This window comes from Sinocyclocheilus rhinocerous, unplaced genomic scaffold, assembly GCF_001515625.1.
Source record: "Sinocyclocheilus rhinocerous isolate Xijiao unplaced genomic scaffold, SAMN03320098_v1.1 scaffold799, whole genome shotgun sequence".
NCBI classification, from domain to species: domain Eukaryota; kingdom Metazoa; phylum Chordata; class Actinopteri; order Cypriniformes; family Cyprinidae; genus Sinocyclocheilus; species Sinocyclocheilus rhinocerous.
In genome coordinates, this window is record NW_015636538.1 from 512,782 (window position 1) to 530,942 (window position 18,161).

At 34.3% G+C, this 18,161-nt stretch overlaps 1 pseudogene; it reads right to left on the reverse strand.

The window, feature by feature from the left end:
- The window catches only part of LOC107747871 (potassium voltage-gated channel subfamily C member 3-like), a 56,021-nt pseudogene that overhangs the window by 20,865 nt on the left and 16,995 nt on the right, over positions 1-18,161 (reverse strand).

The window sequence follows — 18,161 nt, forward strand, 5'->3', positions numbered from 1 at the left end:
TCATTAAATAATTATTTTTTACAGTTGGATTAAAATAACTACACTAAAATAAAATAACTATAAATTAAATTACATTTAAATATAATACAATATCATATATATAATATAAAAATAATATTTATAAACCATATTTTTTTTCAAGCTAAATTAACTATATTATGATATATTAGTCATATCAACCACTCCAACAAGCTAATGTAAATCAGTACTGTCATTACATTTTTTTGACCATATTGTTGAAGAAGCTCCTTATATCCAAAACTTTACAGAATCCACCATGAGTTTAAAACCAGTCAATGAAAGACTTTTTGGTGCATAATATGAAAATCTGTGTGATTCCTTCAGTCTCTCACCTCTGTTAATCTCTATGATCTCCTCCTGAGCTAGAGGACAGTCCCCCGTCATCCCGCTCGAGCCCAGCACGCCGCCCAGCACGTTACCCAGGATCCTCTGGGGCGAGGCCGTTGCCATGGCGAGGGCATCCGGCTTGCAGTAATTGGGCGAGCCGGGTTGCGGGGCTCGTGGGATGTGTTTGTTCTTCTTTTTGGGCAGCTTCTGCTTGGCCATGGCCAGAGAGTAGCACGTCTTTCGCCGCTTTGGAGGAGAGTCCGCTCAGACTGACCTCTAGGTAGAAAGGAAGGATGGCCACGAAGTCGATGATGTTCAGCATGCTCTTGAAGAACTCGGCCTTGTCGGGGCAGAAGACGATGCGCGTGAACACCTCGATGGTGAACCAGATCACGCACATTCCCTCCACGTACATCAGCCATCTGTCCGTCACCACCTCGTACACGATCTCCTCTCTCGTCACGTTCCCCTCCGTCACGTTCTCCGTTTTGTTGTAGATGGTGTTGAACGCTTCGTGCGTCTCCATGCAGAAGGTGGAAATGGAGATGAGGATGAACAGAAGGGATCCGCATGCCACATACTGAAAAACAAGAAAGAAAGAGAGAGTTCGGCAGAGATAACTAAAAATGATGGATCAACATACAAAACAAGCACAAGTTGTAACTCAGCATTTGTTGTAAGTAAAAACCTTTTTTTTTCATGTACTGGTCAGTTCTGAGATGTTGGGCTATTTGGCTTTTCATAATGTGTTGGTTTAAAAAAAAAAAACATCAAAAAATACACTTTAAGTCTTTATTTTATTGCACTATGCTCATTTTAAAAGCTGCTTTGAAACAAATATGTATTATGAAAGTGCTATACAAATAAATTTGAATTAACAATCCTGCATTGTTCCGGTAAGGAGATGCTTTTATCCAAAGGAACTTACGGTACACTTATTACAGACACAATCCCTGCAGAGTAACCTGAAGTTAAGTGCCCTGCTCAAGGACACTTTGCTAATAGCTAATGACCCAAACCAGCATCCGGAAGTTTCCAGCCATAAGCTTTAACCACTGCGCCAAACTGGTGGGACGCAAACCCACAACCTTGCTTCAGTTAGAGATATCCATTGTGCTCGAACCCACATTATGCATTATATATTATTACCGTATATAACATTTAGATTTATGCATTAGGTAGACACCTGTGGTATTTTAGCATTAGTGTTTATTAACATTTTGAATTAGCTTTTATATATATTGCTTTCATTTTAGTTTACGTTTTGGTAATTCTCTTACGTGCTTTTGTCATTTGTAATAGTTTTAGTTGTTTATATTTCTATTTAGATTTATTTTATATTTATTTATTTAGTACCCCATCTTAAACCTGTTTTATTACTTCAAGGCAACATTTCAAATTTTGTTTAAGTTTTCGTCTTATATCATATATATATATATATATATATATATTTCAGCTTTATTTCAATAAATGAAAACACAGATACTTGGACTCGAAATGCACAAAAAAAGAGCCGCCCCCCAAAAAACTTGAGACTTCATAAAAAAATTCGATTCATAAAAAATTGAATTGCAACATCAGAAATAGAAAACATGACATATGCAGTTGTTGGCTTTTTGACAAAGTTTAAAAAACTATATATATTATAAAACATGTAGTGTATTGAAAATTAGACTTGGACTTGCACCAAGAGAATTTAGATTTTACAATAAAATACAGATATAATATATAAAATGTAATACCTAAATCATTTTTTTCTGTAGGATTTTACAAATAAAATGTATTATAATAAAATAACACTTTTTTGTGAAAATGAAAATGATATAATTAAGAAGTTACAATTAATGCGCAAGTACTGTAAGTGCCTCTGTACTGTACTGTATATTGACTAAAGCATAACTAAGAGTTTGCCGTTCAGTGATGTTTATTAAGGGCCTTGACATCATTTTATTTCCTCTGGACATTGATCGTCATGTATGCGAGATCTGTTTTCATAGCCATGGTGACTATACATAGCTTTATATATCTGTGAAATCACATGCACACAAAAGACCTATTTGTCCAACACTAAGCTCAGGTAAAACAATATGTGTCTGTTAACAGATACATACAATATCATAGCTTTACATACAGATCTGTGCTAATGTAAGGAAATGAACGGCAGATTCTGTGATCAATGCAGTTCAATTAAAAATTATCCAAAAGGTAACTTTACAAAGAAGACTCAGCGGAAAGAGGCTTAGATACTGAGTAAAACATTAAACTCCAATTTTAAAAATAAAATATTAGTCTTGTTTTATCACAATATCACACTTTTTCCAATAATTCTGAACATGATAATATTGAAATTTTAAAAGATGGTTAAAATATTTATTTAAAATGCAAATATGTTGAAATACTAAAATTGCTAAAACTAAAGCTGAAATAAAAAATCTCAAAAGACAGTTATATACAAACATGCATAACAAAATTAAAATCAAAATGAAAACTGAAAATATAAAATCTAATTAAAAATACTAATATGTTATAATAATAATGCTATAACAGTATATAAATAATACTAAAATAACTGACTACAGCTTTGAAAAATGTATATATTTCATTTTAACTATTTAAAATCTATTTAAAAACTAATAAAAAGACAAAAGCACATACAATTACTAATACGAAAAAGGAAACGGAAAATATATAAATTAAAATAAAAGCTCATTCAAATTATTACTGAATACTATAACAGTACAGAAATAATACTAAAATAACTCTTACCAAACATTTGTAAAACGTATGTATTTTAGATTAGTATTTTAATGTTAACTATTTTCTAAAACATTAATATGAATATTTATAGTAATAAAATATTATTTACAATAGTATAATATAATATATAATATATAATAATATAATATAATTATAAAGTTAATAGAAAATATAGGTATTATTTATAATTCACATTCATATTTATGTAAAACGAGTGCTTGCTTTCTATAATCAGTTGGACAAATGAACATAACAATGACGGTAATAATAATAATAATAATAATAATAATAATCAATTTCATCATTCTAGCATGAGAAACCCTCTTCTGGTCCCTGGATACTCATTCCTCTGTATTTGGTCCACTCAAAAGTGTGCCAGAACCTAAACTAGGTCCTGACGTACACACATACACACAGAAAACTCTGATCTACATTAGTCTCATTAAAATATTATTTACAATAGTATAATATAATATATAATAATATAATATAATTATAAAGTTAATAGAAAATATAGGTATTATTTATAATTCACATTCATATTTATGTAAAACGAGTGCTTGCTTTCTATAATCAGTTGGACAAATGAACATAACAATGACGGTAATAATAATAATAATAATAATAATAATAATCAATTTCATCATTCTAGCATGAGAAACCCTCTTCTGGTCCCTGGATACTCATTCCTCTGTATTTGGTCCACTCAAAAGTGTGCCAGAACCTAAACTAGGTCCTGACGTACACACATACACACAGAAAACTCTGATCTACATTAGTCTCATCTCACCTGAATTCTCTTAACACACTAATTTACATCCGACTGTAACCCACAGAATAAAAGGCCACTGAAAGCTCAGAGGTCCATGACTGGTGTGTGACTGACACCTGTTAGGAAATCACCCTGTTGTGATTAGCTTTAGTCGAAAACTGCCAAAAATGTTATATTCATGCAACCATCTGATTGTGCAAGCAATTTCTCTCTCAAATTCACAAGCCTTTGCCTGCTGAGTATAATAGAGAAAGATCAAACATGTATTTATATAGAGATCTCACACACACACACTCAGAGCCACTCATGTGCATGAACTGTTCCAGGCAGTGAGGACATAGGCCTGAAAGCTTCTCCTCCACTCCACCCCTCTATCTGCTTGCTCCATTTATCCCTCCATCCAAGACAGCTTTGTTTCACTTGTTTCACAGGATTTGTACCGAACCTTCTCCCTCCCTCTCTAACACACGCACATTTGTTTCTCTATCATCTCTATCATGTTCCGTTGTGCTGAACATATTTTTCTATTTCTATAATGACATTTGTAAACCTTTGCATTTTAAATTTTCATTAAAGGAACACTCCACTATTTTTGAAAATAGGCTTCAGTCTCAACATAACCAACGTGACCACCTGCTTGCACAAGGAGTGTGCTGGGGACTATTTTCAGGCGCTGCGTAATATCATTGCGCCTGCTGCACCCATGGTACGACAGCAAAGTTCCTTGATTATTACGCCGGAATGAGAGTATAGTTCCTAGCCATATCGGCCTAGAAAATCGCAACTTTTAATTTTCCGTCGGTCTTAGTACACGATGTAACTACAGAAGAGTCCAGTTTTAAATAGGAAAAATATAGAAACTCTTTGATCATTTTTGAGCGAGATGCTAACGGTCATCAGATTCAATGATCTATGCTAAGATACAGCTAAAAGTGCTACCGCCAGACCCAGAGATCGGCTGAATGGATTCGAAAACGGTAAAACTCAACTGTTTAACTCTAGGGGAGTTGGAAAATGAGCCTATTTTCAAAAATAGTGGAGTGTTCCTTTAAACGTTTCCATCATTATTGTTCACAAAAAATATACAGTTTCTTTAATATGTTAATCTTTTGTCATATTATATTGTGAAAGTTGAAACAAAGGGAATGCCTTTAAATAGTAAAACAATTATGAAAGAAATTATGTATAAAATGTGGCTTACAAAAGTACCAAACCATCAAGCAACTGTATAAAATGAAAACATTTAAAATGTGTGTTTATGAAATAATAATAATAATAATAATAATAATAATAATCAATTTCATCATTCTAGCATGAGAAACCCTCTTCTGGTCCCTGGATACTCATTCCTCTGTATTTGGTCCACTCAAAAGTGTGCCAGAACCTAAACTAGGTCCTGACGTACACACATACACACAGAAAACTCTGATCTACATTAGTCTCATCTCACCTGAATTCTCTTAACACACTAATTTACATCCGACTGTAACCCACAGAATAAAAGGCCACTGAAAGCTCAGAGGTCCATGACTGGTGTGTGACTGACACCTGTTAGGAAATCACCCTGTTGTGATTAGCTTTAGTCGAAAACTGCCAAAAATGTTATATTCATGCAACCATCTGATTGTGCAAGCAATTTCTCTCTCAAATTCACAAGACTTTGCTTGCTGAGTATAATAGAGAAAGATCAAACATGTATTTATATAGAGATCTCACACACACACACTCAGAGCCACTCATGTGCATGAACTGTTCCAGGCAGTGAGGACATAGGCCTGAAAGCTTCTCCTCCACTCCACCCCTCTATCTGCTTGCTCCATTTATCCCTCCATCCAAGACAGCTTTGTTTCACAGGCTGCCCAGGATTTGTACCGAACCTTCTCCCTCCCTCTCTAACACACGCACATTTGTTTCTCTATCATGACTGAGACGTTCCGTTGTGCTGAACATATTTTTCTATTTCTATAATGACATTTGTAAACCTTTGCATTTTAAATTTTCATTAAAGGAACACTCCACTATTTTTGAAAATAGGCTTCAGTCTCAACATAACCAACGTGACCACCTGCTTGCACAAGGAGTGTGCTGGGGACTATTTTCAGGCGCTGCATAATATCATTGCGCCTGCTGCACCCATGGTACGACAGCAAAGTTCCTTGATTATTACGCCGGAATGAGAGTATAGTTCCTAGCCATATCGGCCTAGAAAATCGCAACTTTTAATTTTCCGTCGGTCTTAGTACACGATGTAACTACAGAAGAGTCCAGTTTTAAATAGGAAAAATATCGAAACTCTTTGGTCATTTTTGAGCGAGATGCTAACGGTCTAATCAGATTCAATGATCTATGCTAAGCTACAGCTAAAAGTGCTACCGCCAGATCCGGAGATCGGCTGAATGGATTCGAAAACGGTAAAACTCAACTGTTTAACTGTTGGAGTTGGAAAATGAGCCTATTTTCAAAAATAGTGGAGTGTTCCTTTAAGATACTATTCGATACACTGTACAAAAATGTTTAAGTTGTAAATAGCAGTTTCTCAATGAAAAGTCTGAGTGAAATAAAAATTCGTAGCTCAAATCACCCTGAAACATCTTAAGAAAGGGAAATATTTGGAATCATGCAATCAGAAATAGGATTACAAGAAAATACTATTTCAGTATTTACTTCGAAATTTCACATTTATTTCATATAGAGCTAATAGCAGTTTCTTTGTAATTTTTTAAAAGCTAAAAAAGATTTTTTTTCCACATTTGCAGCATATATAATCACTCTAAACCATCTTAAAATAAGAAATATTTGGAATTATGCTACCAGGAATATGATTACAAGAAAACACTATTTTTCAATATTTTTACTTCTAAAAATTCACATTTAATTAATTCAAATTTTTTTTGTAATTATTTGTGATATTTACTAGCAATCAGAGTGGAAATTGTTTTGAAGTAAATCCAACGCCATTTTTTTACAGTGTATTAAAGGGGTCATAGGATGCTACATGCACTTTTACAAGTTGTTTGAACTGAAATGTGTGTGCTTCACCCACAGAAGAAGTGAGTACAAGGTTTTTTAAAGAATCTTTGCAAATCGCCTTTCCTAATAATGTTCTGAAAAGAGCTGTTTTTGACAGGGTAACAAATGTGTTTTTTTACACTACCATTGAGAAATTTTAACCAAACTATGTTATAGACTTTCCTTTAAGACCCTACAGAATCATATCAACTTGTGGAAAATGGGCATCCTATGACCCCTTTAAAGCGATTTTCAATATGTATAGCTGAGCAGACATTTCGTTCTTTTTCACATTTCCAGCACATGAAATCATCTTACCAAATCAAATGCAATCAGAAATATGGAAAACAAAGAAAAAAAGGGGGAATAAGAGCACAGTGAACGACAGCTCTGAAGAGGACAGGTGCTGATCTCAGGTGAACATGAACGCACAACTCTTTTTTTAAATGTAAAGTATACCTGCTTCATCCCATAAGCCTCCCTCCTCTCTCTCTCTCTGTTTGTCTTCAGTCTCAACCTGACCTAGTTACAGACTGCTGCAGTAACCAGCTTCCTCTGCCCAGGTCCCCCTCTCTCCTCATGCATGTCTTTCTCTCTCCATCTCTCACAGCAGTGCTCTCTTACGCTCCATATATATTGTTTAAACGAGGGAACTAGTCGACAAACCAGTTGCATGTTTAAGTCACAGTCTCTAGTTCTTTACAACCTTTTGAAATGCATGGAATACCTGCATACTGTAAACTGCCTACTATTTTATATAAAAAGCCTCATTTATTATACACAAGCTGTGCAAATTCATGAATCCATTCGTGAACTGTTTTACTGAACTGATTGCAACAGTTAATGCAATACGTATCGTATGTTTCATGAATGAGTCTCAGTATATGTAACAATACGCGGTATGTGAAGATAAATGTAAGCATGCTACAATATTATCATATAACTTACAACCTGGTCATGATTACAGAATTAAATGTTTACTCTGCATTTTTTACAGAATTTTGTGTAATGAATAAAACATAGTATTACCATGGTATCATATTCAAAAAACACGGTACTGCCATACCTGAATTCTAATATGCTGATTTGCTGCTCAAGAAAATGTATTATTTATTATAAAAATTGAAAACAGTTGTGCTGAATAATATTTTTGTGGAAACTAAGATACATTTTGTTTCAGGATTCTTTAATGAATAAAAAGTTCAAAAGAACAGTATTTATTTGAAATGTAATCTTTTTGCAACATTATAAATGTCTTTAATGCCACTTTTGCTCAATTTAATGCATGCTTGCTGAATAAGAATATTAATTTCTTTTTTTTTATCTTACTGACCCAAAACTTTTGAACAATAGTGTACATTAGCGTTTTCTGAAATGTAAATTACACGACATGACATTTTTTTGTATTTCATTTAGATTATTTTAATTTAAAATAAATATTACAGTTTTACATTTTTATTGTTTAATTAATTTTTAGCTTTTTATTAATTTACAAATGCCAGTTTGAGAATCCCAACTTTAAGGGAGCAACAGAAAAGGTCTTGTTCTACTGTTGCTAAAATGCAGTATGCATCAGAGCACACTATGCAAAGGTACTGTATCCCACAATGCAAAGCATTCTGTTCCATTTCCAGTGTGATGAATGAACTCGAGTTAATGTATCAGCCAGGATTTTTAACATCTCTTGACTCATTATTTCATCACACAGCCAAATTAAAGGAACAGTTCACCCAAAGACGAAAATCCTGTCATAATTTCCTCACCTTCATGCCATTCGAAACTCGTATGACTTTCTTTCTTCTGCAGAAATAAGTTATTTTGAAAAACACTGGGAACCAACTAACATTAGACCCCATTAGCTTCCATTGTAAAAAAACAAATACTCAGAATATCTTTTAAATTCCACAGAAAATCATACAGTTCTGGATCTATTAAATTTTAGGTGAACTATCCCATCAAGTTTCCCATCCCATCAAAATCTTAACACAAAAGTGGAAAATGCACTTGAAAACTGGATGCCACTTGTTAAATAAAAAACAAACAAACATAAATTAGCAATGAATATTGTTTTATATAGAGTATACAGTATGTACTGTGCAGTAAGCAGCAGGCAACTCCATGCTGAACATGAGCACAGAGTAACAGTACATCAGAACCTGCACGGATTGTTATTATTTTTATTTTTTTTAACCTGAACAGATTATTATCCAAACACGCTCCCTCAAGACTTCTGGGTCAGATCATTCCTGCCTACAAAAGTACAACCTTCTCACACACTTTTAAGAGTCCTTTCAATTCAATTCAACTTTCCTGTTCAGTTCACAGTATTAGTGTGACGTCAGGTTGACTTCAGTACATCTGACCGCTAATTGAGGTGTGGCAGCCTGAAGACATCAGGATGTTTAATTGGATGCAATGTAAAGACAAGAGAGGACAAAAGATCATTTAGATAAATTACAGAACATTATTTCAATAGTTCACACTCATGAGCCATATTAAATTATATTTAATGCTGTTAAACATACAATTTAAATTAATGCTAAAGCTACATTGTCAACTGTAAAACCACTGCTTTGGCAATTGTTAATATTCATGTTAAATGATATTTTTTGTTTAATATTCAATATTATTTTTTATGTTCTTTAGGATTTTTAAAATCCATTTATTATTTTTCAAATATAATTAGTCACATTCAAAGATGTAAAATGCTGATAAATGTACAATCTAAATAAATGCTAAAGTTACTACAATTGTCAACTGTAAAACACTATATTTTTGGCAATTTTTAATATACATTTTTATATGCTTAATATTTCATTTTTAATATATGCACATTTTTTTACATTATCTAGGTTTTTTTTAATATTTATTTTTTAAATATGATTTAGAATTTTTTATCCAATTACTATTAATAATAAAATGTACTATTTATTGAACATCAATGTCTTTTATCATATTGCTGTTGTACAGTTTTATAAAAGCCAACAATAGGCAATAGCAAAAGTTAAATTATCAAACGTATAGTACAGACATTAAATTATGATTGGATGAGTCACATTCAAAGACATAAAATGCTAATAAATGCACAATTTAAATTAATGCTAAAGTTAGAAAAATGTTAATATTAATATTCATTATTTTTACAATTAAAATTTTTATATGCTTAATATGCTTATTTAATATAATTTTTACATTTAATTTCATTGGTTTTTATTATCAATGTTTTAAAAATATTATATAGAATTTTTAACCAAATTATTATTAAATAATTCACTAATTATTGAACATCAATGTCTTTTATCATATACTGCTTTTGCGCCATTTAGTAAAAGCCACTCAAGAATTTGTTTTATAGGTATTTACCATGCTTAAAGGGGTCATATGATGTTGCTAAAAAGAACATTATTTTGTGTATTTGGTGTAATGAAATGTGTTTATGCGGTTTAAGGTTGAAAAAACACATTATTTTCCACATACTGTACATTATTGTTTCTCCTCTATGAGGGGAAACACTGCCTTTTCTTAGTAGATATTGGGTTTAATGTTACAAAGAATTGTATGATTTTCCCTAATTTAACGTGTGACATGTCATAATAACAAATGCCCTCTTAACTTTTATAAAGAATATCTCTTTGGATTTGAGACTTTAGTCTTTGCAACTTTACAGATCTTCTTTATGCAGCAAGAGCTTGTAACACTCCAAAGAGAAAGGAAAAATTGAAATCGCATCATATGACCCCTTTAACGTAATGTCATGCCTAAAACACCTACTAACTCAAAATGAACTAAAATCACCGTAACACAATCTAATGTGGCTTATTTGCTTAATTAACCACTCTGACTGAATAATAATTTGCACAATCTGAAATGTAAATGCATAAATAAGATTTATACGTTTCTGTAGATGCATATAGACACTGAATAGAAGTGTCCACACACACACACATACACACTCATGCATCAGCAAAGAAGGAAATATATCAAGCTGCCTGCCACATGGGAACGATCCAAAACATCAGGAGAGACACCTGAGAGAGGTGGAGAGAGAGAGTGATTGGTCATTTGATGTAACACAGGACACTGCGGGATACTGAAGGTCATAGTGTGTGTGTGTAAGACAGCATGCATGCCGGTAGGACGTCTATAATTCACACATGCATTGGTGCATTAGAAGTTCCTTCACATACATATGCATGATTGCATGCAAACAAATGCACTTTTTTGTGTAGTGCATCAGCTATTCTGACAGTGTTTCGTTAGTTAACACGTTCTGTGTAAAACATGGTGCACAAAGGCGTGCATGCTTGCAGTGCCAGCAAGAGAGCTCATGCTCCGTTGCGTGCGGGGCCGTCTAAGCGTTCCACCTGTTTTGTATTCTCTCTAGAACACTGCAGTGTTGCCATGTACGTTTGTCCTTGCGACACAGCGCCTACCCCCTTTTTCAGAGCTCCTGTCTCATTCACTCACCTCTTTTACTTGCAGTCTCCCTATCGCTCTCTCTTTCTCCCCTCTCCGCTCTCATCTTGCTCTATCTTTGTCCTTAATCTAACTGAGAGCTTTTGTGACTAAATATTGCTTTGTAAGAGAAACGGCAAAGTCACGGCGTGCACAAGCGCATGATTACACAGGAACTAACTTGCCTTTACAATGTGCATTACATGTGTGTGCTAGTGCACTGAGCAGAAATACAGAACAAAAAGTATATTTGATTAAAAATACAGTAACATTGTTATTTATGTTATGTAATTTTAAATAAGTTTTCTATGCAATTATACTGTAAAATATCATTTATTCTTGTGATGCAAAGCTGAATTTTCAGCTTTCAGTGTCTCTTCAGTGTCTCATGATCCTTCAGAAATCACTCTAATATGGTGATTTGCTGCTCATGAAACATTTCTTATTATCTTTGTTGAAAATAGTTGTGATGCTTAATATATTTGAAGCTTTTGAATTTAAGAGAAATGGCAAAGTCGCAGTGATAACTTGGGAATCTTGCCATAACGTGTATATGTATGTGTTCTTGCACTGAGCAAGTCAAGGTGATGAATTCAGCATTGGCTATGCTGGACTCTATCGCATCTATCCTGAAGGAGCAGATGGATTTGCGCGCACGCACACACACACACACACACACACACACACACACACACTGTCCTTCACTAAAGAGAGATGCTAGTGATCTGCAGGACCATTGGGAACATATGAACGCATATCTGAATGTGCCTGTTATATATATATAGACTACAGCTTGTCCACCTGTCCAAGGTCATTCCCAAATTATATTTGGAGGTTCAGGAAATGAACAAGTGTGTGTGTGTGTGTGTGTGTGTGTGTGTGTGTTGTTGCCCTTGTCCTGTCTCCCAGACACGGACACTTTGGGACAGTTCTCCTGAGTCAGCAAAAACATATAAAAATAAATAAATAAACAAACCAAAAAATGACAAGAGGGCAAAGAGAAGACAAATGATGTCAAAACTAAAGATCTGTGTTACTAAACTAGTGATGATCAAACAGAATATCCTTCACTAAAGAGAGTTGCTAGTGATCTGCAGGACCATTGGGAACATATGAATGCATATCTGAATGTGCCTGTTATATATATATAGACTACAGCTTGTCCACCTGTCCAAGGTCATTCCCAAATTATATTTGGAGGTTCAGGAAATGAACAAGTGTGTGTGTGTGTGTGTGTTGTTGCCCTTGTCCTGTCTCCCAGACACGGACACTTTGGGACAGTTCTCCTGAGTCAGCAAAAACATATAAAAATAAATAAATAAACAAACCAAAAAATGACAAGAGGGCAAAGAGAAGACAAATGATGTCAAAACTAAAGATCTGTGTTACTAAACTAGTGATGATCAAACAGAATATCTCACAAAAGCTTTTTTGGCCCGTAAAGGGCAATACAATACAAGAAACAAAAAAGCACCAAAATTATTATTATTATTTTATTTTTATTTTTTTACATGTACATTACCATTCAGAAGCCACTTATGCTCACAAAAGCTGCATTTATTTGTTAACAATACAGTAAAAACAGTGAAATATTTTTTTTCTTTTCTATGTGAATATATTGTAAAATATAATTTTTTCCTGTGATGCGAAGCTGAATTTTCAGCATCATTACTCCAGTCTTCAGTGTCACATGATCCTTCAGAAATCATTCTAATATGCTGATTTGCTGCTCAAGAAACATTTCTGATTATTATCAATGTTGAAAACAGTTTTTCTGCTTAACATTTGTGGAAACCGTCATATGTGTTTTTTTTTTTTTCCAGATTCTTTGATGAATAGAAAGATCAAAAGAACAGCATTTCTTTGAAATTGAAATTTTTGCAAGATTATTGATGTCTTTATTGTCACTTGCATTTAATGCATCCTTGCTGAATAAAAAGTATTTAAAAATTACCATGCAATTACTGTGGTACATTTACAAAAACATTCAGGATTATTAGGTTAAAATATTTATGACCAACTAATAAGGCTGAGAATAAAACAGCTCCTCAGAGATGCATGGAATTACTGCTGTCAATAATTAGACAAGCGTTAGTGAACATTAAATCATGGTCATTTTATAGCCGTTTATACGTTTGTCGGAAACAAAGATGCCAAGGACAAACCTCCTGCATCCAATCCATATGAAAAACAATAAATCCTGTTAGACATTCCCAATATTCCCCATCGCATTAACAACGGAACGTCCTCACATAGAGACGAAGCGTCTGTATGCGAGTCAGACACTGTGATGCTGCTGCTCTGATGTGGCTCAGCAGGATATGATCTCATCGCCACAGGAAGTTCCAATTATCACTGAGATGAAATTACCCAGCAGGTCCGAGCTCAGGCTCCCTGTGGAACAGACATGAAACTGAAGAGATCGACTCATCGACACACACACGCACACACACCTGTGTCAGGGAAAACCGAAACGCTTTCTGTCGAATCTTTCGAAGCCCTGGCGCCAATCACAGTCTAGCACATGTGAGCGATTCTCCAATACACTATCAGTCAAGAGTCTGGAAAAATTAAGCTTTTTTCCTTTTTGAAAGAAGACTCAACAAAGGCTGCATTTATTTCCTTAAAAATATAGTAAAAACAGTAATATTGCAAAATATTATTGCAATTTAAAATATCGAATTTCTTTTTGAATATATTGTAAAATGTAATTTATTGCTGTGATCAAAACTGAATTTTCAGCATCATTACTCCAGTCTTCAGTGTCACATGATGTATGACACGCAGCATATTAGAATGATTTCTGAAGGATCATGTGACACTGAAGACTGGAGTAATGATGCTGAAAATACAGCTTTGATCACAGCAATAAATTACATTTTACAATATATTCACATAGAAAACGGTTATTTTAAATTGTAACAATATTTCACATTTCTACTGTATTTTTGATCAAAAAAAGGCTGCACTTGGTGAGCATCTTCTTTGAAAAACTTAACAAATCTTTAAAAAAATCGTGATTACTCCAAACTTTTGACCAGTAGTGTACACGAAGACACATGTGAAGACAAATAAAATGAGAGGTTATGAACCTCAGACCAGGACTCGTCATGGAGGACATCAGGAGGAATGTGGTGGGACAGCTGTGTAAATCGGCTGAGGGTCATGACAGTATACTTGTCTTTGTCAATTAAGCAACCAGGAGCCCGAATGCAGGGCCCCTGGGAGACGCCAACTCCAAGGCCGTCACATAAGAGCTGTTCATCTGCTCAGCCTTTCAAGCCATGTCAAGACTGCGAATAAAATATTCATAGATCAGGGCGCCAGTGTCTCTGAGCTCATGATGCTGTGAGCTGCTACAGGTGGAGCTCCTCTGGACCTCAGTGGAGAACACGGAGATCCCTGCGATCATCAGATCATCTCATTCATAGGAGAAGACGACTTTACTGAATCGCAGTGGAGAAAAATCAAAACAGGTAATGCATCAAGTGTTCTTCCACTATGATGCACAAAAGTTAAAAATGATGAAATCTATACTAAATCTATCTGTACTACTACAGTTCAAAAGTTTGGGTTCGGTACGTTTTTGTATTTTTTGATACTTTTATTCAGTAAGGATGTATTCAAATGTTCAAAAGTGACAGTAAAGACATTTATAATATTACAAAACTTGTTCTTTTTAAATTTCTTTCATTAAAGCATCCTAAAAATAAATATATCATGGTTTCCACAAAAATATGAAGCAGTACAACTGTTTTCAACATAATAAGATATGTATCTTGAGCAGCAAATCAGCATATTAGAATGATTTCTGAAGAAGACTGGAGTAATGATGCTGAAAATTCAGCTTTGATCACAGGAATAAATTAAATTTTAAAATATATTCAAATAGAAAACTATTTTAAATTGTAGTAAATTGTTTTTACTTTTAATGAAATAATGCAGTCTTGGTGAGCAGAAGAGACTTAATATTAAAGGGGTCATATGATGCTTTTTTAAAGATAATTATTTTGTGTATTTGGTGTAACAGAATATGTTGACATGCTTTAATGTTCAAAAAACACATTATTTTTCAAATACTGTACATTATTGTAGGTCCTCTATGCCGAAAGGAAAACTTGAAATCGCGTCATATGACCCCTTTAAGTTTTACCTGCAATTTACACAGATACAAAATGTAAACATTTAAAAAAAAAAATGTGTACTCAAAATTCTCAATTTTACTCATTAAACACAAGCAGACAATTGTTCTGCTTGTGTTTAATTAACAAGAACAAATTACTTTTTAATTAAATCTTCAAACTTTAAAACTGCAAGGCTTTATAAATTTTTTTTCAAACTTCTCAAACAAGGCTTTTTCAAGCCAACATTCGAAATTGTTTGAAATTTTTTTTTCTTTAGTTGGAAATTACAGTCAATTAATCTTAATTCTACTTCCCTACGTTCAAATTTGACTTGCAATTCTGCATTCTGTCTGCTAGTTTAACTCAAATTCTTGCAGACGACCAGGTTTGTTCATGCATGGCACCTTCAGCATCAGCAGAACACAGTCAACATAAACCCTCATCAAACGTATGGGCACTCATCGGTTCATTCATTCATTCATTCAAACTGTGATTGGCCTGAAAGACTGAAAGACATTTCCTTGTCTCTGGGAGATGCACTTCTCTGCAAATCTATGCATTATGTCCAAATCGAGTTATGACTGGAAATGGGTCTTTTAGACTATGATCTGTCCTGTGACAGTTGAGTTTGGCTCAACTATACGGCGATTCAGAGAAAATGGAGTGTGAAAATTGACATCAAATCAATCAAAATGAACTTTAAAGGCACTTTTCTCTGTTTAAGTGTTTCACTGTTATGGCATTTTGGCCTTTGTAGGGCACTGGAGTCGCCATGACAGATTTAACAGGGAGTGAAGCGCTGATGTGCAACTAACAAACTCATAAACAGGCTGTTGTATTAGGAACTAACTGAAATAAGTTGAAGTTGAAATACTAAAATTACTTCAACTAAAATGGACATAAATAAATAAATGAAGCTATACAGAAATATACAAAAAACACTCAATTTAAAACAACATTTTAAAAAAATGAATACCATTATCTATCTGTTTCAGTTATGTGTTATGTATTCAGTCAATTATGATTATATTTAATTAACAGAGGTAATGTCAAATATGTTTTTATAGCCAAATCTCAAGGCATTTAGATTTAGGTATTTAGGCAAGACTTTAGGTAATTTCAATAACACAAAGTATAAGTATTAGATGAAATATTTCAACTTAAAAATATATAAAATTAGAAATGTTGTCTTGGCAAATTGAAATAGCCTATGTTAAAGTTGAAGTGCTAAAATTACAAGAATTAAAGCTATGAAGAAATATTAAAAAAACACTATTTTAAAAAGAATACTACAATTAAAAAATATAATTAAAATGAAAACTAAAAATACTACCGGTAATAAAATCCCATTTAAAATATTAATAAATACTATAATAATATATTACATTGAAATTATATACTATTATATGAAGAAGCATCTTCTATCTATCTATCTATCTATCTATCTCTAACTCAGTTATTGATTAATGTTTAATTAACACAGGCAATGGCAAAAAATGTTTTTATAGCAAATTTCAAAGCATTTTAGGCTTTATTTTCTGAATAAATCAGCAGAATCCATTATCCCTGTTGTGAATAAGTATCCTTACATAAGTACAGTATGTGCATACTGAGTATGCACAAGTATGCAGGAATGCACAGAGGCATGTTTGTGTGTTTGTGCTGAAGGTGTGCATGTGTCAGCAGAGCTCAGATGTCCCTTCATTCTCTAGGCAAAACACAGTGTCCCGGACTAAAGTGTCAATGTCACGAAAAGCTGCCCAAAGCAGTTTGTTTAACAGGACTGCTATGCATGGGACTCAGGCACCCCATCGATTCGCTCGGCCCGGCGGGAGGAGGTGTTCCGGGACCGTGCGGCCGGCGAACTGTTGATGGAAGCAGACTCCATGCCAAACACTAGTTATATATGTGAGACTGCTCTAGGTTACAGTTAGACGTGACCTTCATGTCTGAGCTGAATACACAGTCAAACATATATGCAGCTGCAGACATTATGCAGGGGTGTAACCAGAATAAAAAGGACAGTATAATGCAAGTTAGGCAGCGGCAAGTTAAAACAAGATATATTTCTTTAAATAAGTTCATGCTGTCTATTTACATCACAACATAACGTGTGTGTGTGACGATCAGATGCCTTCAGAGAGACAAAGACCCAAGCGATCGATAAACGATCAAAACAATAATCCACAGAAGTGGGGGAGGAAGGCATCCGGTGCCTTTAGTTATAATTGAAGATGTTAAAATGAATCCATAAAGCATTCCTCTACCCCCATCCTCTCATTTCCAGCCACTCCTCCTCTCAAACGTCCATCTCCTTCCATCTCTCACAGCTCTGCTTCCTCCAGCTCGCTTTTTTTCCCTCCTATTCCTTATATCTGACCCTCTCTCGCTCATCTCCTGCTCTAGTGCACAGCTCGAGCTGCCGGAGTGCAGTATTGCAGCAGTGTGTGTGTGTGTGTGTGTGTTCAAGCTTCACGTGTGTTGGACTGCTGTAGGTGTGAATAACATGCAGATTATCGCTCGGCTCATAAATGTTTCACACTTCACCCGTGCCACGAATCTATAGCGAGCGGCTTTAAATCACGCCAGTAATATCCTTCCATTCACCTCTGCCTTCCTCTGTCCGTCCTTTTTTACAAGCGTGCCTCTTCGTCTTGTCTAGTCCTGCTAGATTTGAGATCAGTGAAGTGTTACTG